The following is a 23484-nucleotide window of genomic DNA, read 5'->3' on the forward strand; positions in this document are numbered from 1 at the left end:
GGCAAATTGGCCCATTGCCATAGCCCCTATAGTCATAGCAGTAGGTTCGTTACCTTTAATTGTCAGTGCAAGCTATTTTTAGAACAGCGGAGCAGAGCCACAAGCTGCTCAGAGCTACGCTACAGAGGCTAATGGGATTTCTTGGTTTCCATCATCAAACTCATCAAATACACAATCCAACAACTCCAAAACGCTCTGGTGGACAAGTTGTCACCTGCACAGGAGAGGGTGAGGGGGCAGCAACTGCAGGAGGAGAAGTAGGAGAGCAGGCATCACTCTGCAGAGTAGGACTCCTACTTGTTGTATTTTAGTTTTTTTTTAATTCTACAATGAAAAAACACGTGAAATGAAATTTTCAGACGTCTTACATGTTTTTGAAGCCAAAATTAAAACGGATAAATCACTGTTTTTCTTGAGAGACTCTCTTTCACAAAAATGCATTTTTCTCAGCTTTCCTGAAAAAAGTGGTCTTTTTGGTGCAACCAGGCTCTATTCAACTTAAGATATATCAAGAGTAGAACAAGGTACAAACAAATGTTTTTTTCCCTAGTTAAATAGAGAGTCTCCTCTTTCCTTTGAGCTGTTTGGTGTTTTCAGAGTCATAGTACAAAATATTCCGTGGGTCTTGAAATATTACTCAAAATGCCCCAAAACACTGGCACATGGCACTGACCATTTTATAAAAGGGCTGGCACTCAATGAGTTAAAGGTGACAAAACAACTCCTAAAACTATAGGGATTATGGCAATGGGCCAATTTGCCAAAATGTTGAACACTCCCTTTAAGACCTGCAGTTTCAAAAAGGTGATAAATAAAAATGTATCACAATATATGCATTACGCTTCAACTATTATGGCGAAATGTGTCAAATCACAGTACGTATCATTTAATATTGTATCATGGGTCCTATGGTGATTACTAAACAGTACGATGATTGCTGCTGATCTAGTCGGCAGGATTGGAACATTTTTTCAGCACACAAAAACATTGTGACAAGTGGTCAAAGGACTGCTATTTGTCCTCTGCAATGTGTAATCAGACTCAGTCCTCCTTTTCACAAACATATGTCGAAAGCCAGTGTGACTTTAGCAAAAAAAAGTGCTGAGCAACAACCACAGAAGGTGGTTAGCATACAGGAACAGAACAATAGCTTGTTACTGCATACCGCGGACTTAAAATGCATATGCATATGTTTGAAAGACAGCCCTAACAGTTCTAACAAATGTTTCAACACCCACACTTCCTGAGAACATGAGGTAGATGGAGCCTTTCAGACTACGGGTCTTTAGTGGTACCACAAGGCAGCATTCGAGTGTTCGGACACGTGCCAGTGCTGGCACCGCTGCCGGTCTCTCTCACCCAGTGAGACACAATGACGAGGAACGCGGCTTTGATGTTTTTATTCACACAGCTTTTGTTTACATGTTTGCCGTTTCTGGCCGTGCACATCACGTAAAAGACACCGCTGCGGCAGTCTGCATCAAACACAGGCGAGGTCAACGGGACAGACAGCCGAGCAAAACATTCAAAAAAAGACAAATAAAAAAGATATTATTTTTTGATCTGTTCCCACTGAGGCTCAGAAACACAATGGCACTCTCCCAGCCTCCACCGCAAATTGCCCACCTTATGAGACAGCGTTGTGGGAGTTGGATCTCTGGAGACCTGGTGGTTTAGAGGGAGAGGGGGAACCATATTCAGCCTGCATGAGCTGCCAGCGAATCTGTTAATTAAGCAAGCTAATGGTTGTAATTGTAGCTGGTGGTGAACCCAGCTGCTGAGGTAAATGCTAGGTTTAGTGCACTGGTTGTCAGGGTTCAAACTTTCTGTGCGTGCGTGCATGCATGCGTGTATGTGTATGCGCATTAAGTGCAGGCACACATATTTCTTTATGCATGAGTGAAGAAGGAAGCAGGCGGCAAGGGTGAGATAGAGTCTGGTGTCTCGGCAGAGTGGGAGGAAGGTGAGAGGTGAGCAAAAGGCAGGGAGGGTTAGAGGAGATGGAAAGTTGAGGGAGAAAATGGGTTTTTTAACCTCATGGCTTTCCTTTTCCTTCTCGGCATCAGCCGTCATTTCTGCAGCTGCTCCCGGCAAAATATCCAATAGGTGTTTGCCCTCTGCCCAGGGATTAGGGTGCTGAGGCTGGGCTAATGTCAGGCTAATGCCGATCTCGCCCAGGTTGGCAGCAGGTGTGCAGTGGCAGCTTCACAGACAGGTGTAGAGGTAATCTTTACCCCCGCTCAACGTGTCAGATGTTTATTCCAATTGTCCAGCAAATAGATGTAGGGTGTTTTTTTTTTCTTTCAACTTATTTTTTATTTCATGTTATTTCGCTTGTTATGTTCAAGGACACATACCAGCTCAGTTAACTGCAGGTAGTACTTAATCATTTCCAAAAGTGTGGAATTTTAAAAGCACTTTATTGATTTTGATGTTTGCTCAATATTCTCCTTTAACTGTATCTTTTTGAATGTCATGTCAGCCTGACACTGTTTGCCTGCATGGATGTTTGTGTCTTTGTTATTTTTGTTTTTTTTCTGAATAGATTCTTTGCTTTAACATCTCCCTCCCGAGTTCTGCTCTTGGGTCCCTTTTTCTGAGAACTGTGTCAAAATCAGGGGGGGGGGGAAAGCTGTATGCGAGAGAGTGAGTGATAGAATAGCTCAAGTGATGATGAGTGCTGTTACACCATTGGTTGGACAAGTGTTGGACTTCTCTCAGCACCTAGCAGCTAACTTTTTGGACGAGCCTTATAGTAGCTACTTTCCGTGAAAGAGTCAGCGTCACCTCTCTCTCTCTTTGTCCATTCTGTTCAGTGAGTGTCGGAAAGGTGGAGCAGCAGTTTGTCATTCAGACAGAGGCTGTGCTCTGAGTGAGACACAAAAGGAGAAACATATTTTGCCCTTTCTATATAACATTCTCTCCAAGTGATCATTTTACAAGTACTGAAATTACAGCACAGTCTTTGTCTTTTAATTTATGTGCTGATTTTGACAGACGACGGTGGGGGGTTATAAAATCAGGATGATTTCAGCTGCAGCAGAGCAGCAGCTTTAGAAGCGACTGCTGGTTAATATGTAGTGTTAATGGGCTGCGATACAGTCACTAATTCAAACTTGCTCCATTTGTCTGACAACGTAAACAGTAAAAATGTGTAAATGAGAACAGCTGTTTTTGGAAATGTGACTGTTTTAAAGCACACAGAGTTGGAGAGAGACACAAACAGATAAAAAGCTGAAAGCAGCTGACGCTAAGCAGAATGCAAATTCAACATCATGACATAACCCGACAACATTTAATGACTTTTCTAGCAGCTTTTAGCTACTTTACATTTAAAGTACTTGTTTACAGCCGTTCCATGGCAGTGACCACATAATCCAGTCATGTTATAGGTTTTGACCTAGTCTCTGAGTAGGATGTGAGCCTCAGTACTTCTCCATTATACTGTAATGTGCCAACAACAGCTACGACTTTCTCTATTCCTCATTCAGATACCTCTCAGGCTGCTGTTTCAAGACATTCAAGTTGCCTTGCAGGCATATTTTCTGCTGGCAGTTTTAAACACATTGAAATCAGTTGACTGTTGTGGCTACGTCAGTAACCTATGATACTGTAGGGAAACTGTAGCGGATGGCAATGTCACAAGCGTTTCCTCCTCTGTCTTGTAGTTTGCCAGCGTCTCACAAGTGACTGATTTCAGCCTGAAATCATTTGCAGAAGGAACTTAATTCAGCTCGCTCTCCCCACCAAAAAATAAATTGGCTACTGCCGTCACTCTGCAGTTGATATTATCACATGCTTTCCTGTTCTTTTTGAATGTTTCTCCAAAAGTGATCCTGCCCCACTTGGCATAAAGAAACATGTTCTCGTTTACACCCAGAGATGAGAGAGGAAATCAGTGCGCGTCCTGCTGTCTTATCTTCGCTGGTCACACTTTGATCAATGAGTTAGAAGCTGTGTGAAATTTACCATGCCTGTATCAAACGCATGTTAAGCAGTGGTGGTCATCGGGAAAAGAGGCTATACGCAATGTTTCGGAAACCTCCTGTGACCTGATGGTGTCTGTCAGAGACCTTTTCTGTGCTTAAGATGAACTACGGCACATTTATAAGAGGAGCTGTCTTGTAACATGGTGATGGACGACATGCTTTACTGTAGTAGCAGATTTTTCTTTTTTTCTCATTTTTTTCTTTTACCCAGAAAACCTTCCAACATGCACACATAACACATCCGCAAATGTGCCTGCTGTGTGCTGTGTTTACTGTTACACATGCTGACACCCTCCCTTCTTATAATTGTGGCTGCATAATCGAGGCTTATTCAAATTCTTAGCCGATTGTTGTTGTGTTGGATACATGTATCACCTAAATGCTTAAAATTGAAATGTAAATGCACCCCGTTGCATTCATCGCTATAAAAATGCATGCTCCTATTCTTATTGCTGTGCCACCGTGTGCAGCACATTGTGCATATGCAAAATAGGGAAGTAATGAAATCAGGCATTGGGATGGGGGGAAAGTAAATGCATTCTTTTGTTGCAAGAACCTGTGCATTTGGCTGTGAGAGAAAACCTGTCACAAAGCTGTTGCATGTGCACGCCTAAGGGGAATTACACATTGACTTTATAAATAACCGCTGTTCAAGTCTATAAGCAATTTGATGTTACCCATCTTTTAATCACAGAGGAGCGATCAAGGAAGAGGAGGAAGCTGCGTTTTAGCACAGAGAGCGGGACAGAGTGTTGATGGATGGATGGAGAGAGAGAGAGAGCGGGAGAGTGAGAGAGCAGTAGTTCACTAACACGTACACACACACACACACAGACAGCATGCCCTTCCTCTGTCCTGTTGTCTGCTGCCCTGTTAGACCCTAATCCTTTTTATCTGTCTGCACTGTGTTTGCGGGTCTTTGTGTTTGTTTGGGCATGCGTGCGTGCGTGCAACTGAGCAGTCATGTGTGTTTGCGTGTGGCTGTTTGTGATGAAGATGTCAGATGGAGCTGATTAGCCGCCTGTTACCTTCTCTCCCAGGAGATGGGGTCTTGCCACGGGCAGAGAGTGACAGATGCGGACCCATATTATTACTGCAGGAAAGAACACTGGGTGGAATTTCTTCTTCCAAAACATTTCTTAGAGGCACTTGTTTAAATTGCTTGTTTTTTTAAAAATGTTTTTTTTATGTTTATGTGTGTGTATGTGTGTGTTTATGTCTTCCTTAGTACACATGGTTATGCATGTATGCTTTGTGATGTGTAAATGTATGTAGAATTTGGTGCAACTGTATGAAAAAGAAAATACACACGCGCACAAGAGTGTAGACAGGGATGTGCAAAACATCCATGTGAACTTGTGACCTTGACAGTGTTATAAACCGAAGGTGGTTTATGCACCAGAGAGTCACAGAGGTACTTAGGCCGCTGTAGCGAGCCGGAGGACACAGCAACAGTAGATCAGAATCAGTTTTCTTGGCTTCGGGATAGCTTCTGATATTGAGCTTGGAATTACTTTCATGTAATCCATTCATTTTCATAGCTGATTCCTGGAGGAACCACATTCTGATGATTACTCTGGTAATCTCTTCCAAAGGCTTTCGGTCTATATATCAGTCAGTGGTGTACAGTAGTTTGGACATTGCTCAGCGGTGTCAAAGAGACAGATCCTGCTATTTAACCAGCAGTGCTGTTTTTTTTTTCTCCACTCACCAGATATTTTTGTCACTCAGTCAAGCTGCTATGAGAAAATCTGAAATCATCAGTTCGGAAAAAATTTCACATCAAAGGATTTTGTTTCCTTCAGGGAAGCTTTGCTCTAAATAAAACACTATCAACACTTCTGCGCTTGAAGGACCATGGTCCTAAATCATCCACAAATCAAGCCACAGCAAAACCTGCATGTTCTGGCTGGCGGGCCATAAGACAGGCACAGTAAGACAAGAGATTTTTAATGTACATTTATATATATATACTGTATATATATATATATATATATATATATATATATATATATATATATATATTTTTTTTTTTTTTGCATATACCCTGCTGACACCACCACCGGCTCTCAATGCCAAACGATCCCCCAGCGGTGCTTTTTCAAATCAGTGGGAGAGAGCAAAATGCGAGAAGAAAGAAAGCCTCCCCATTGGTAGTGCATCCTTTGCCTCGGATCTGTGCTATTACTCCTTTTGACACCTGGTTCCATGTGACTAGATGGCCCACAGGCTGGACAACTAAGACAAGGAATAGGGGCAGCAGATACAAATGACCCCCCTCAGGCCATTCCTTTCGTCCCGTAGGAGGTGAGGAGGGGTTGGGGCGGTTGGGGAGGGGGGGCCATGCAGACTGAAAGGAGATTCAATAAGGTTACATTTTTTTTGTACCGCTATATGCGCTATGTGAAGGCACTCCAGCAGAGGTGGCCACAGATTCTCCATGAAAGCGCTGAGATGTTCTGAGCTCTCTAGCCGATAATGATGTACGTGGAGTGGAGAGAGAGAGCCGTTGAGCTAAGGGCTGAACCTACACAGGAATCCAGTGATTACAGGGACACATCCTGCAGATTTCTTTGTCTGGCGTTCTTGGCAGCTTGTGTAGTTCTCGTCGTCCGGCGGCTCGCTAATAGCATTAGCGCATAGCACCACTTGCAGCACAGTGACAACATGAAACGGCAGCTCAAAAAGTTGTGCCTTCATCCTTTTGTCTCGGGTGTCCATGTGGAAGACGACAGCGCGGCAACAGGTTGTGTGAGGGGCCCATTAGTGAAAGAAACGTCGTCTCGGAATTTCTTTTTTGTTTCTTTTTCTTTCCTTTTTTTTTGGTTTCTTTTGTCTCTTTTTTTAAGGTTGTTAACAGTGGCATGCGACAGTGGGTAAGAGGCATTATTGATAAGGTTAAGGTAGCTGGGCTCTTTCATCGGGAGCTGGGCTTTCTCTCTCTGCGAGCCTGGTGCGTGTCATTAGCACAAGCTGCACAGGGGAAGTAACCAGCACTGAAAGCCTGAGTGCACACAAACCTGGGTAACAAACACAGGTGGCAGCAGTAGTGGGCTTTCAAGTGCCAGCAATGGCTGAGTTATCATCATGTTGTCACCTCTGTCCCTAAAAAGAGGACTAAATGGCCAGTCTGCTTCTTCCCTACACCCACGAAAGGTCATTTGCAGAGAGAGAGGCAGCGCTTTCAAACAAAATGTGTTTTTTTTTTGGTTTTTTTTGTCCTTCTGAAGGTTTTGGTGAATGCACAGCCGCTTCTGCATAAGTACAAATATTTATCCTGCAATTTAGATTCCAGTTGTTTTTCCTTTCTGCACAGTATAACCGACACCTTTTGTAACATTTCTTTTTTTTGTACCACCATTTGGAATGTGTGTGTACCCTCAGGTGTTCTTGTGCTAAAAACACTCCATCCAGCTCTACAGTCTCTACAGTCCAGCGAGGGAGGAGGATGAGGAGACAGAGTGAGTGGGAGTGAGGGGAATTTATGTTTTGTTCTTTGCAATTGCAAATGTGATGATTGGGCCAGGGCACCCAGCAAATGGATAAACAAAATAAACAGAATTGTTAACCTGCAAAGCAACAGGAGCTATAATTTCCCTCTCCAAATTACAGTCATTCAAACTTTTATCTAGTTTCCCTTTATTTCTGGTTTGCAAAATAGATTGTAAGACACACCAGCACTCGTAATGTAAGAGCCCATCTGATTCCATCTCTCTGTTCATACCTGACTTTGAAATTATATTAAAAGTATAAAATGAAGAATCGCCTCAGACCTTGCTGAGAGTGCATTTTTGAAACAAAAGCTTTCACTGCCGTTAGCTCACCGAGCAGCTCTCACAATGACCATAACACGATATGTCAATTTAGCGTTCATTAGTCACCTCAAATCCCGTTTTGAGGCTTCTTTCTTTCTATACGTGAGAAACCTGGTGGTAATTCTAGCCTCACTGCCGGCCTTGGAAGTTGAAGTGTGTGACGGGTATTGAAATTCTGATCACTGCTGCGCCATCCATTAGGGAAACAGATACACAGTGGTGAGGTGACTAAAATAATCACTAGTCTTTGTTTCGACCTTTATCCGAGCAACATGCATCGCGCCGCTGTCAGGATCATCTGGTGGTGTTCTGCCGTGGCGAAAGAGCTCAGTGGAAAAAAAAGAAATGGCTGAAACGTCTTTAAAATAAAACGTCTTAGGAGGTGAGCCACAGTGCAGACCGCTTCACACGGGGTCCAAATGCCTGAAAAATACACAGGGATGAAGAGAGAAGAGGATTTCTGTGGATAGCAAGGATGAGTGATTCAGAGAAAGACGGGGGCGTCTTTAATCCGGCATGTCGCCACTTAAATCCCAGTCACTTAATTTAACCTCCTTTTGTTTAATTAACCTCAGATTTCAGAGCTAATTAGGTTCAGGTATTAGAGACAGATTATTTTTTTTCTCACTCTAGCTGCTGGCAGGAGTGAGGCTGTGGTCTCGCCTTGCATCAGATGAGATCTGATCTGGCGTCAGATTGAGCCTTTGGGGGAAGAATACAGTGACGCGGATTCTGTGTGTGTGTGTGTGTGTGTGTGTGTGTGTGAAAGACAGTTAGGGTGAAGGGTTCAAGTGTTATGACAGTACCATCACATTGAAATGCTGTGTTTTTTGAACGTGCATTCAGATATATTTATTATACCTTGAGATCCACCACACAATGAACACTATCACGCTGCAGAACAATGGTGAGGCAAACAGAACAAAAGCATATTTTTTCATGAACAGAAAAACTAATTAAAAACAGTAAAAAAGGATCAAGGCTTTCTATTCTGTTTCTTTTCACTTCTTTTTGTTGTGACTTTGCTTTGTGCCTGTAGATGCTTGAAAAGACTGTTTCCAATTGACTTTGACAAAGTGTTCCTTTTCTCCACAAACACACACGGGGAGAGACGCACACAAACACACAGCCTGTCTGCTTTTTCTCCAGATGCAGAGTATATGTTTTTTAGTCTCAAGGGCCTGATCTCATAATTGATGTCCTCAAACATCATTCCCTGCTGTTAATGCTTTTTTACTGGAATATAAACATTGAAATTCACAGCACAACTATTAGAGATGTTGACTCCTGTTTTTAATAAGGCCCTATAGGAGGAAAATGGTGACATACTGTGAGGGGGCTGGCACCAGCGTATACCGCTCGGTGACAGAACATGCCACAAGGAGCGTTCTCTGTTCACCCAATCACCAAAGCTGTCACGTCGTGTCTGAATAGCTTGATGTAAGATCCATGGCAAGCGGCCCCCGCACTAACCTCCCATGGCCCACAAATCGATGTGCTCACAGCAGGGCGGGAGAGGGAGGGGCGACAAGAGCATCCGTCCTGTCTGGTGGTCCATAATACTTGGGGGTTAATTATTGAGGCGGTGATTGCAAATGGCCGAGCCACTTGTGCGAATGGAGCGTAAACAAAAGCAAATTGGAAGCAGGTATTACACAGCTTCCATATTAGGTCCCCGGGAAAAGGGCTTCGCCTGATTACAACAATCACCACGTGTCTCTGGGCAAGATGAGTGAGGCTCATGAAGTGGTTTTAAAGCACAGGCCTTCACATCTATCCCTCCCTCCATCCATCCATCCATCGCTCCTGCTTGATCCTCTACTGCCACTTATCCATATTTGAAATTACAAAAGCCTCTCTTTTGGGTGGCTTATCACCCATGTAATGACAAAGTTCAAATGTGAATCCATCCGCACAGCTCAGAAAGCCATCGAAATCCTCTCTGAGAGGTGCCGGTGGCCACAGCGCTGTGTTGATTTACAAAGTATCGGGTGTCTAAAAACCGGATTAAAATTTTGCGGCTTTAGATTGAAAACAAGTTCAACACTCTTGCGAACATGAGAGCTAAATCCATTTTATAACGCGCCTTTTCGAGAGCACAGGCTGATATTTTTATTTTCCGAGTCGCAGCACACTGTGTTCCAATAGATACAGTCAGCACAACAGTCTGTAAACACGTCCTCGTTAGGCACCTTTTGTCCATGTACACCATTTATCAAATGTGGATGGTATTTACTTCCACCTATGTGCTCACAGCGAAGGTTTACAGCAGGGTTTATGACACGTTGCAATCAAGTACAATGACAGAAAAAAGGAGCAGAGGAGTCAGACTGAGACGTTTATGAGGTCAGTGCAGATTGTGCTGGAATTCATAAACACACAATGTCATTATCATGCATTCAAGCTGCATTAGTCTATAGTCTGTATATTTAAAAGAGATAGAAAGCATCTATACAGAACTGGCCAGGTTTCATTTTATGCCTCTTTGGTTCCAGGAATAAGAAATAAAAAAAAAGAAGAAAAAAAGGGCCAGCATCATAGCATTTGTGTACGTCAATACCGAGAGCTGAGAGAAAATGCCAAAGCCTGTAAATCATTTAGTTTGTGGCTCGATGCAGGTGACTTTTTCTTGAAAGGGACTCTTTTGATTTCTCTGACATTGCCTGCTCTCATCACAGCAGTACCCTACCATTTCCCACCTGTGCGCGAGGGCTCCGAAAACTCCCTTAAACCCTCACAGAGAAAAGAGATTGGTGCATATTTTTGATCGAAGGCATTTATATTTTTATGTAGTTTACTTTTGTGCTTTGCACGGCAAACAGAAAAGTACATTTGCACATACACACACACACACACACACACATACACAGACCCCTTCATCTCCTTTACAGCCCTGAACCCTTGAATAAATAAATCATCTGAATTGTCAAAGCTTTGCAGATATCGTACCAACTGAAGAATATTTAGCATTAGGTGATTCTCACTGTAGGATACCGTTGTGGTATTGATGTTTCTTCGCCTTCTTTTCTTTCTTTACACACTTATGCACCGCACAAACTTAACTCGGCACAACAACAACAACAACAACAACAAAAACACAATGAAGGGCCTCTCATCCAGGGCCTCAGTATAATTAACTGGAGAGGCTGAGTTTAGGGATTACTCCAGGAGGGGCGGTGAATTAAAGCTCAGCTGATGAGTTGAAGTTTCTTAATTTGTTCTCCCCCGTAATTCCAGAATGGATTAGCAGTAGCTTTAGTCGCCTCTTTCCACCGATTAGCATGGCTCGCTCGGTTTAGCATTTAACGGCAGGGAGGAGAGAGGAGAGGGGGGAGCGGTGGGGATGGCTACACAGCTTATGAGTCAACTTGTTCAGTGGTAAATGCACAGCAGTGTTCGGCAGATAAAGGCATTCACCTACTCGGGAGTCGGGGACAATGAAATCTGGTCCATTGTCCCAATTAAATCGGTGTGATAAGTGGTAAAAGACAATTTTAAGTACGTCACCTCGCCCGGCTATGGGGCTGCGTTTTCTACGGAAACTGTCTGCTTATTGTACTGAGGTTGAAATTAGAAATTGTGTTACTGTTTATTGTGATTTATTGCAGGCAGGCTGGGGCACATTAGTCATGAGAAAGTCTCTTACGCAGCACACTGTTCCTATTGTATCCATACAGCATCTTTATTTTATCTCCCCTCAGTCTTCCCGTCTCCTTCCTTCCTTCCCTCCCTCCCTCCCTCCCTCCCTCTCTCCCTTCCTGTCTGTCTGTCTCCGCAGCAGCACCAGGATAGTTGACTTCAGACTGTCAATTAGGGTTAAAAGGCTCCGAGGGTGGTGGAGAGCAGCCGTGTATGACGGCTGGACCTGGCACAGCACCTGACGCCTAATAACGGAAATTGACAGGGCTTGTTTTTAATTCTCCTGCTACTCGGGGCCATATTGCTCAGGAGCACAATACAGCCGGAGGGTGGAAAGCCAAACCTTCAGGCAGGTTTCTCCATTAGCCTTATGCACCCTTCACATGCATGCTGCGGAGTGCAAGCGTGTCAATAAAACACAAACCATGAGTGCCAGTTGAAACTAGTTGATGGAAAAAGTCCCTGCTCTGTAAGCAACACTGGCACAGTGTTGTGTTATTCTGTCTCCTTTCTCCCCACTGGAAACAAATGGAATCTGAGAAATAGAGATCCGAAATCAAATCCCAATAAGAACCTTCTATGTGTTGCTGAAATGATACAGCATGTCTGCACCGAAACACTCAATCAAAGTTTTAAATCGACAGTGTTGTTTTTTTTCGAAAGCCAGTGCATTTGATTGCCGGGCACTTTCCATCGATGCTTGAATCAAAGAGGCCGACAACGAAACAAGGCGTGAGGCAAAATGTGTAGATTGTAGAGTGATACTGTTCGATTTTTGCAGGCCTGTAAGAGGCAGATATTCTTCTTTCCAAGTATTGTTTCCCATGACTCACCTACTTAAATCTGCTTTTTGCCTGTCATAAGCTTGTCTTAGCACCACAATCAATAAGACCCCACTCATACATAATCCTCTCTCATTTAAGCAATAAGTCATGTTTATAGCATATTTTGAGGCACCGTATAATCTGAGAGAGACTTCTCCTTGTTTTCAAAAGCTGAATATACCCAAAGAATCATAATTTGCTTGCTGTGATTTCTTGCTGATAACATTTCCACAGTAACAAGTCGCAAAGTAACTTACTTAGAATAATAATAAGAGCCGAACATTAAGATTTTTTGCCCCATTTCTCTCATTGCGTGATGACATTTTTCAAGCTTTTTGTTGCACCATGTGAAAACAAAATGTGACTCGATGATAAAAATGGAAGAAGAAAAAAAAACAACAACTGTGAGGCTGGGGCTTTCACACTGTCAAAACACCCAATAAAGTAGGTGAAAAGGTCCCGTACCCAATTAGGGAGCAGTAAAAGACTGAGGCTCTGGAGAAGCTTCATTGTGAAACAGCCTCACTGCAACATCCTCAGATTATTTTTAGCCTCTGCCCCAGAGCAGAGGCTTGTGAAAGGTGTGTGAATATGCCCTAGCCTGGGAAATGTCACACCTGCACCACAACATCAAGTGTTGAATTCATTCCTAGCTTAAGGTATGAAGTCAAAACCACTTTGGGTCTAGAGCTGAACATGTGCACTCTCATTAGGATCTCTTGTACGTGTAGCGTTGAGGGGGGGAGGAGAAGAGAGAGAGAAAGGAAATGCATGACTCTAAAGCCTATGGCTGACAAATTAGTGGGTAGATGCTGCGCTCTAAGCATGAACAGGCTGTCTGTCCGATTAGAGTGACGTAGGCATCTCATTGGTGGACAGCTTTCATCAGGAAACTCAATTGCCATGGCGACAGCTGCATGACTCAGGATGGGAGCAGTAGGCGGGTGTGTGACATACTGTGTCACATTTGCAGGCACTTATATTGCTTATGCAGGTACTTATGCCCATATTGCTTTTGTTTATGATAGCTCACTGCCGTTCCACCATGGACGGATACTTTGACAGAGCAAAGGATAGTGAAGTGGAGAGTGGTCATTGAGTAAAATGTGAGGGGCCTTTAGCTGTTAGTGCTTCACTTATGAGCACTATGTTCATTTTGGTTTCACCATTTACAGGGTACAGGAAGTTTATGACACTGGAAAAAACTGACAGTGTGTTATGAGTTTTTCTACGCATGTAAAATATAGACAGAGGGGAAGTGTATGCATAGTGTGGTTGGAGATATTCTTGTGTGTATGCAAGTGAGAACAAAAAAGAGACCTCTGTTCATGGTATTAAATGAAGGGAGCCTTTCTTTAGCCAGAGGGTCTGGGTATCGCTGACCTCTGCTGTGACCACAGCCGTGTTGACACCAGCTGCACTTCACACACTCACCCCGAGGCCTGATGTGTCCACTATCCTTCAGAGATGAGCTCAGGCTATACGGAGACATATAGAGCGCAGCCCGGGCACTGAAACAACAACCACCACCACGGACTGGTGCATCATTCCCTAACAAAGACCGTGTCAGCTACTTAACACATCTCTGCTGGGGAGTTTAATATAAAGTGCAGAAAAAAAGGGCATGTCCATGTGTAGAGGATAAATCCATATTACACTTAGATGAGATCAAATTTGCTCTTCCTTCGCATTTGTTCTGAATTTTGTATCAGAATTTTGTGGTCTTTGATGGGCAGGGAAGCGGCTTGTGCTTATTTTAGATGCAACACTGATTTATTTATTTATTAATCTATTAATTACTAATTGCCTGCCAAAGTGACAATAATTAAATACTTGAGGTCTGACTTGTGAGAAATGATGTGGATTTTCATTTTTCTTTTTTTTTTTCTTTTTTAGACCTATGTGTTATTTCAACTGAGCATATTAACACTTTTAGCACATTTTATTTGGGCCGTATTTGGTGAAGAGGAGCCAAATGTGCAAACATAAACAAATACCTCCAGACTGTAATTTTTCTCACATGTGTTGGCTGGACTGTTTTTATTTCCCCAGGATTAATGTCGACACTATATAGCTATTAAGCTTTGGATAATCATATTGTGTAAGTATTCCTCATGGTCCAGACCAAAGGTTTCCCTCTACTCATTTAATGTACATGTTCTTATTATGAAATGAATCTGGCAGTTAATTTTATGGTAATCAAAGCCCCATTTTCCCAAGGTTACTCACAAAGTCACGTCTTTGTACTTTTTTTTTTACATTAAATGGAGCTGAAGTTGCTATCAGGGGTATCAGGGTAATTGCCATTGTTCAGTACAGTAAAACTGACCACAGGTGAACCAATAACAGGAACAAAAGGCAATGTTCATTATGTGTCCAAATCAGCTCTTTTATGGAGTGGGTGGGATATCGCATGACTCATTTGACCATGAGCCTCTATGAAGAAGAAAGCTTCTCCACAACTTCCATTATGCCATTCCATAATTCATCAAACAGACTGGAATTTTTTCAAACGGGGGATCCGTCATCAGCTCAGAGATTTTTATCGACAATAGGCTGCCTTTTAGTTCACTGATTGGTTTCCAGATGAGCCGAGCAGCGGATGAGAAAAATGAACATGAAACACTGCGTTAGGATACCTGTCAAATCTGTCAGTTTTCCCCAAGCCTTGTGTGATGGTCCTCCTCCTTATGATGAATTAATGATTAATCAGGGTTTTGAAAAACAAAAAGTCTCAGTGAATGATGGGAGAATAATGAGATTGTCTTTGATCATGCAATGTTAATTCTTGTCAGTAATTTGTGGTTAGTTATCTGGACTCAGCAAGTGAAGTTCACTACAGTATAAGAGTCCATTAAAGCAAAGAGTTCCTCTAAATCTTTTCCTCCAACAAACCCACCAGTGAATCCCTGATTCCAAGAAGATTTGAGTTACAGTTCTCCTGCTCAGCAGCAATCTCTCAGGCCGGCTCAGACATCCGATCCTCACAGTGGACAAACCATTATTATGTCCATGATTGGACTCCCTGTGTGGGAATACCCAGCGCTCTCCTCTCTGACTGTGTGAGCCTGATGCTGTGTGGCAGGTCCGGCACTCCACTGCCTAAACACATCTGTCATGTTTTGTCATAGTGACACAGCAACCAGCTGACTCCCACCTCTGTGGTGGGGGTATACTATATCACACGGCATGCCTGCGCGCACGAAAACATCTGCAAAAACAAAAAGAAAAACAAGCATAGACAGCATTTGCAGTGGTAATGTAGCTTAATATGGAGAACTATCAAAGTAATGCTTCAGAAGAGACTGAGAATCTGGGAAATTACTGAGCATGAAAACAAGCAAAAGAAAGAAAAACAATCCTACACAAACAGAACGAAGTAAACACTTACATAAATACACCCCCGTATTTTGTAATTTCCATTTGAAAAGCTGCACATGCACCCACAGCCTGAAAAGTTCACATTTGCAGCGTCCTATTGGCCTCCAGGATCATTTGTACCAATACATATTCTACAGCTTCTACTGGCTTGCCCCCAATCTCAAATTTACCTCCGTGAGACAAACTCACAAAGGTGATATTGGAAAATCTATTAGATGTATGAACATATCAGAAAAGAAAACTTTCAGGTACCTTACAAGATTTCTCGCCCATTTGAACCTGCTCCTCTTTAACACTACAGTGTTTCACTGTATGTGCAAAACTATTCTCTTTGATTCCCTCTTCTCTCAGCTTACTCGGCCAGTATTGATATCAACAGGAATTGATCAGATCTAACCTAGAAATGTGAATGCTGCATGTTGTGTTTCTTCTGGGCCTGTGTTTACCCTTTAGCATCCACAGTCCAAAAATTGACTTGCCGCATCGAGCGATAAAAAAAGGAAGAAGTTAAAAGTTTTATATGTGAGTTATTCTTTTCACAAAATGATGAATTTTTCTGTTCTTGCTGTTGCCCTTTTATGACATAGAGTGCATGAGATTCATATTAGAGCACTGTCTGTAATGGAAATGCACAATCAATAACTTATGTAAAGTAGATAATGTGGAAAATAACGCCAAAGCTACCTGAATTTATAAAAATCAAAAGCACTGTTTCTCTGTCTCAGTCTTTGCACTCACACATACACAATGGAAATGGATGCAATGTAAATCTATAGTATGGTAAAGCTAGCTTAGACAGAGCCATCCTGTTCTGCAAGGCTGCTTTCTTTATGGCCAAAGTTCTCCTCAAGCTGTGAAGCTGGATGTTGATGGGCAGTTCTCCTCGTGGATTATTTGAGCATGGCTCGTATTGTCTCTACGGAGGCAGAAAAGGAAAATGTTATCTGTGGCTCTTGAAATGAGCAACGCACATACACATCTGTCTGTGTGTGTGTGTGCCCACAATCTACTTAAGTTATGCTAATTAACCCATCACAGTGTGGAGATCAGAGATGTTAATGGATGAAGATGTCCGACATGCATCTATGTACTAAGTGCAGGGATCACACTGGAAATCTCAGGGCTGAAAGTCTGAACCAGGCCTCAAATTAACATGTTTCCATGGTGCCTGATGGGCTGTCTCTTGTAATTTGTGGCACGATGTTTTAATTCACCACACAGAACATTTTTAGTCAGAATTTTAGCATTATTTAATATTTGTATTCATTGTATTTCTTTTTTTTTTGGTTTACATCTTTAAAGCAGAAGTGAGTGATCCGGTCATTTTCGCTAATGCTGCGTTCCAGGCAGGCTTTTGAAATCATAAATTACAGCTTCAAGTCACAACTTACGACTTTGTAGCGTTCCAGGCAACCCACTCGTGTTTTTCCGACCTGTTTTACCGGTGAAAGTCACTATAACGGCCACTCGTAACTTCCGACCCGTGAAATCGTACCAGTACGTCTTTTTGTACAGTCTATGTACCAGATCGAACTGGTACGACTTCACAGGTCGGAAAAAAACGAGTTTCCTTGAACGCACCATAACAGTCCTCGTCCCTACGTCGCCACATTCACGGCGTTCCTTGGCTGCACACACAGCCCTGCATGCCGTTCTCTCTTCTCATTGGATAAAAACTGTAGGATACGATAAATGTTTTCTCCTCGACTCAGAGCAGAGCAGAGTGACTGACAGACCCGTGATTCAGACCAAACACTCTATGTAAGTGATTGCTGTCGGAAGATATAACTATTTAAGACTTATATTAACACAAATATATCACTTACTTCTGCTTTAATTCAGACTTATATGAGTTGGTGATTTAGGTGAACACGATAATTGTACTCTCGAACAATATTAGTGAATGAGTGCAATATGTTATGCTGCAAATGAGACAGCACTCTCATTGACGCAAGCAATAAATCTGCATTTTGGCGAGACTGAGCTATTGTTATACAGACTGAAGCCCACAGGTACTGTGCCCCGCCATGTTTTGATAGAGGACTTAAAATAACTCATAGTAGAGGGAAAGATTAGTGATTTCAGTGGCACTGTGCAAACTGCAGGAAACAATGTGCCTGTAGCTAAAGAAAACCTGCTGGCAAAGGTTCTTTTGATCATTGCAACATCCATGAGGTCATTTACTTATTGCTCAGTGGCTCGTGGGCTGTCCCTTTTAATGCTAGCCCCAGCCATGGGGGTTCTGGAGAAAAAAACGCACGTGGGCAGACTGTCACCGCTAAGCACTTACAGTGCAGAGACAACAAGCTAAGTTGAAACACTTGTTCCCAGTGGCCAGGCAGCGTGAGTGACAGGGATGAAGGCATGAAAGCCACTGTCACTCAAGATTTTCTTGCCTGTCATCAGAAATGCGGTGCCTGTCATCACATCCAGCCGACGACGGGACACAGGTGGAGCTAAAAGTGGGAGCAGCCATGGATAGAGTTAACAGTGACTGACAGGGAGAACAGAGCAATTACAGTACCTGCCAAGGGTTTTGAGTTCAGTCGAGGTGAGGGTAATTGAGGAGGTAATATGTATCACTTCCTTTAAATCTTTCTGTTTCCATCTCTGCGTGGTTTTGTCAGATATTCACGAGCTACTGATGATGAGCCGGGCTCCTTATTTTAGGTAAAAAGGGTTCAATTACGGTTAAGTATTATAAACAGCGGCTCTCATTCTCTGCTCAGGTGCCTTTTCTGTGAGGAGAACTGCCCGGCTTCAATCCTTAAAATTGCCTGACTTCTGACCAACTTGAAATCATATTCTCTGCTCTTACAGCCAAGAACTCAGTCATTTAATAGGATTATAACTTCGTTTTTATTACAGAGTTTTCCCTCCAAAAATGTCAAATAAGGTACTGAACTCTTTTGGTTGTGAATATTATGCCATATGTGGGCTGCGCATATAAATCGCTGAGTGATGAATTTCAGGTACTACCTGAGGTGCTCCTCCTTTTTAAGCTAAAATAACCAAAAAGATCACGTTCCGAGCAACAACATCTCCAAGTGCACAAGCTCTTTAAACAGCGAGGGACAAACATGGCTCCTCTCCAGCAACACAAGATGGCAGAGGCAGATGGCCAATTACATCCCATAATGCCTAATTGTAAATGATGAGGCAGGTGTCAAATTAGGTCTACCTACAAATGAATAGGAATTCACAACACAGGGCCCCACTGTGGATATAGTGTGTAATGTGTAAGAGAAACTCATCTAAAGGATTACTGTGACTTTATACAAGAACAGCACATGTATGGACTGTTTCATGAAGCCACCTATTAGTCAGAGACATGAAATATATTCAAATGCTCCTGCCGAATCCAATTACAGAGCGTGTGAAAGATGACAGGTAGTGCACATGCAGCGGTGTCAAGTTCGTCGAGGTTCATTTCACTCAGACGGTAGAGGTTGCAGCAGGTGGCAGAAGTGTAAATATCACACCAAGAGTTCTTCAGAGCAATCTTCAGAAAGTACTGACCTCTGCACAGACGCTATATAGGAAAGGCTCTCGGTGGCTGTTGAAATTCAAATCAAATCGGCAACAAGTGTGCGTTGGAGTTCACTTCTGCTTCCGCTGGAAACCATAATAACTCTAAAATGTGTTTACTTGCAGTCTCGAATATATGTTTTCACCGTTTGATGAATTATTCATCACCTTTGTTCAGATAGCGGCCCTGTCACTCTGTCTTTGAAAAGAGTAAATGATGATAATTTAAAGTTTGTTTATACGGTACTTAACAGTGGTCCACAACTGTCAGCCTGGTCATTTTGTTCATTTTCATTTATTCATTTACAAGTTTCTTAAAAGGCCCTTTTGACCAATTTCACACACAGAGACCAAAGTAAAGTTAAACTGTTACCTGTCATGCAGAACACTGTGAAGTGAGTTCAGTCAACACCCAAGTCATTAACACTTATCTGAGAGAAACTTGTGTTATAAACCTGGGGCACGGAGTTTGAAAAAAATCAGGACATGAAACTAGAGCCGTAACAATGAATCAATTATTGAATAATAATCAATTATTACATTAACCGTCAACTATTTTGATAATTGAATAATCGGTTTGGGTAGTTTTTTTAAGAAAAAAATTCCAAATTTTGTGATTTCAGCTACTTAAATGTGAATATTTCTGGTTTCTTTGACAAGTTTGGGAAACACTGATTGACATTTTTCAACATTTTTTTTTTTTTTTTTTTACATTTTATTGACCAACTAATCGATTAATCGTTTACATAATTGGCAGATTAATCAATAATGAAAATAATCGTTAGTTTTAGCCCTAAATGAAACACTATTGAGCTGCATGATGGGTCATGTAGGATCTCGCATGTTCCAAACCTGGGCTAATACTAGGGATTAAAGTGAGGACATCCCAGCTGCAATTGTCCCAGTTTTTATCATCCTTTCCTTATTTTTTCTTGAACCTACTGCATATTACATAACATATATTCACTGTATTTTAAATAATGCTTGTTTCAGAGTCAAACATATGAAATGTTCACTGTAATAGATTAAAAACTACTCATTACAACAGATTGTTTAAACATGACAGCACCGTAAACAAATGGCTGTGCAGTGAAGGTGTTTGGGCATCAATGAGTCACTCAAGGTCATTCCTAGAAGAGGACTTCGATTGTCCCCGTCGGTTAAACAAGTCTGCTTTGCTTTCTCTCTCATCCCTCTATTTGCTCGTGTCTCTCTCCTCACAGGTCACCGTGTCCCCATTCTCCTACTCGTCCTCCCAAACCTGATTATTGCCTCTCCATCCAGACACAGTCACTTCTGTTAATTAGAACAAACCTTTTAGTCATTGAACATACATCTTCTCTTCTCAGACCAGCCAAGACCGGAGTAGACTTGACGCAGACCATCATTAATTTGAAGTGTCTACCCTTTCTGTCTTTTTTTTTTCTTTCTCCCCCCAACCTCCGCCACCTCTCTGTGGTGGCGGCACAGCTCCTGTCCAGAAGCATCGAGCTGCTAAATGGCCACAACCAACCGTCCAGAACGACCCGGCAGTGAATATTAAAAATCCATCAGGCAGCAAATCAACAAGCCAGTACATGGCAAACACTATTATTTTCATATGGTGTTACTGTCACCCTTGGCCCCCCATTAACGCAGCGGTGTTATAAGGAAAGTGAATCAGTGCCATTATTGCGTCTGAGAACCAACAACCTATTAGGGACTTTTGACCTGCTGGTTCAACATTCTGTCACAGCCGTGTGACGACAACCACAGTGTGCGTGTGTGTGTGTGTGTGGAAGAGAGGGAGAGAGTTAGAAAACGGAGAACAAATCAACAAACTTCAGAAGGACACCCACAGCTGAGGGTAAAAAAAACCCCAAAACAAAACAAAAAAACCTCAGGAATTCTGAGAGCTTTGGACAAAGAATAGATGTTGATTGCTTGCACTCGTAGCCAAAGGTTGTCCCTATAAAAGCTTGCCCTTTCCTGAGCAGCCTGGCCCCCGTCTCTTATGAGCACGCTCAAATGCTTTTAACGATGCTCTCTACCATCTTTGTTCTCAGCGTTCGCCCCAGGAAGACACTATTCCATTACCCCCCCACCCCCTCACCCCCTCAGAGAAACACACAAACTCATTTGATAAACCTGTACGGCATGTAGAGATGCGCAGCCCTGGGGTGCTGGGTGGGGTTATACAGGTGGAGCACTGGGGAATTTAGGTTGTATTGTACAAACAGTACACGGGGCGGAAAAAAAAGATAAGAAAGTGCAATAGAATCAAAACCCTCGCTGTTTGACGACCTCGGTGTCAGAGCGCACTGCGGGAGACTTTGAAAAGGCATGCACGGGGCAAGAGAGAAGCAACTGTAGTGATAGATCAAGGACGTGTTTACACTCACATTATGCTGCAGTTGTAAGGCTCGGCGCTGTGATACTGTGTATTTGCTGACCAAGACGAAGAGGGAACGGGCCGTGGAGATGATGGTTGTGCAAGCATACAGCTTCTCTTCAAAAGGCTGTGTTGCAGCAGGGGGGATGAGAGTCCGTCTTGTTTATTTTAATACGCAAATTTGATCAGTGAGGGTTTTCAATATGAAACTACTCCATGTTAATCTGTAAAGCAGAAGGAGTCTTTTTAAAAAAATATATTTTTTATTATATCCAAAGTAAAACATCTTTGAACATCATCTGCTGGCAAGGACGTCTGGAATTGGAAGCACTTGAATCACTGGGACACCTTTAAAAATGATTCAAATGGAAACTAAATGAGCAGGGCTTGTTCTTGAAGGCAAATGGAAGTAACCCTGTCTTCTTCCACCTTCACGTTACAACAAAGAGATTTTGTGAGACAACTTTATGGCCTCTGTTCCCGTGTTCTTTGTTCATGTTCAAGCTGGTCATGTTTAGTGCCTCATCACCAGGATTGCTCTCCACTGTTTGGTTAATATGGGCCTCAGTAAGATGCCAGTGTACTCTCATTGCCATGCACAACAAACAAACAGCCAATCCCTAGACAGCTAGCCTTGGGCAAAGGACTCCGTCCCCCTGACTCACTCCACACGGCCAGCTGAGCGCCCCACATTGCCTGCCCACTTCATAGCATATGGAAGCAAAGAGCTGCCAATGGTGCAAATGGTGTTTTAGATCCATCTGAGCCCGACTGTCACAGGGTGGCACCTGGGGCACGGGTCTCGTCAAATTAAACTCTGCTACAATCAGGCCACAAGTGTGCCGAAGAGAAACTGCTGCAATATAAGCTCTCCCCTCCCCGCTGCCAGCCTAATAAGCATTTCATCTCTCCCGCTCTCCAAAACCATTTGCACCGACATCTATAAAAAAGTAAAATGATAACCTTGAATCGTGTGTAAATGCTGGTTTTATTGTTGATATATACTTTCTAAGTCTCATCGAGAGGCTAAATTGGATTTTGAAATTATTACTGTATATGTTTTTTGACACAGCATTCTTTTTTCTTCTTTTCTTATGCAAATAAATGAACAGCGGCTGCTGTCTCTAATGCTCCTTCTCTTCCTGCCACAGGGCAGACATTAGTGTCACACTCTCTTCAATAGAGACATGTCATAAAAGACACATCAATAACCGGCGACGTCTCAATGTTCTCCATTATTATTATTCTTTAATGCTAGCAGAGGCATGATTTAATGTCTTGCACATTTTTCTCCTGTCTGCCGTTGCTTATCTGTGGAGTTTCATTAGCATACAAAGCCCTGTTTTAGTGGTAGGGGGTTTGTGGTAGATAGCAGCCAGCCAGTTAGCTCATCTTACTAACCCCCTTTGTGTGCGTTTCTTGCTGCCAGGGCTAAAGATGATGGTTTTGTGGCACGTTTGGGAGGCTCTATCACATTAATCCTTCCCACACACCGCTCTAAAGCCGGCAGCACACAATCCTGCGCAGATTTGCTCAGATGGCCTCAGATAGTATAAGCAAGAGGGTCGAAGACAAACAGCATCTGGCAAGGGAAGAAAGAAGTTGGGCAAAGGTAAAAAGTCATTCAGGCATCTGTGCTTACTCAGCTGAGTTTGAGTTTGTGTGTGTGTGCGTGTGTGAGGGAGAGAGAGAGGGAAAGAAAGACGCAGCAAGAATATAGACTCTGCTTAGATGGGCGGTTTTATTTTTGGGAAATCATTCCACGCCTTTCAGAGCGGGACTCATAAGGCATCTCCTCCTATTCCATCTGGGAGATGGTGCTGGCTTTTTTTGTATGCCACGCCTGTCATGCATTTGGGGGCTGCAGTGTAAACTTGCTGCCAGGCTTGGCCTGAAAAACGCATCTCCGTGCAGGGAGCTGCTGCCTTCAGCAGCAT

General features: G+C 42.8%; 1 protein-coding gene across 3 annotated transcripts in view; it reads left to right on the forward strand.

The window, feature by feature from the left end:
* Positions 1-23484, forward strand: part of kirrel3b (kirre like nephrin family adhesion molecule 3b) — a gene marked incomplete at its 3' end in the record, with an annotated part of 157693 nt that overhangs the window by 50509 nt on the left and 83700 nt on the right. The gene's annotated exons all lie outside the window — the stretch shown is intronic.

This window comes from Trachurus trachurus, assembly GCF_905171665.1.
Source record: "Trachurus trachurus genome assembly, chromosome: 13".
NCBI classification, from domain to species: domain Eukaryota; kingdom Metazoa; phylum Chordata; class Actinopteri; order Carangiformes; family Carangidae; genus Trachurus; species Trachurus trachurus.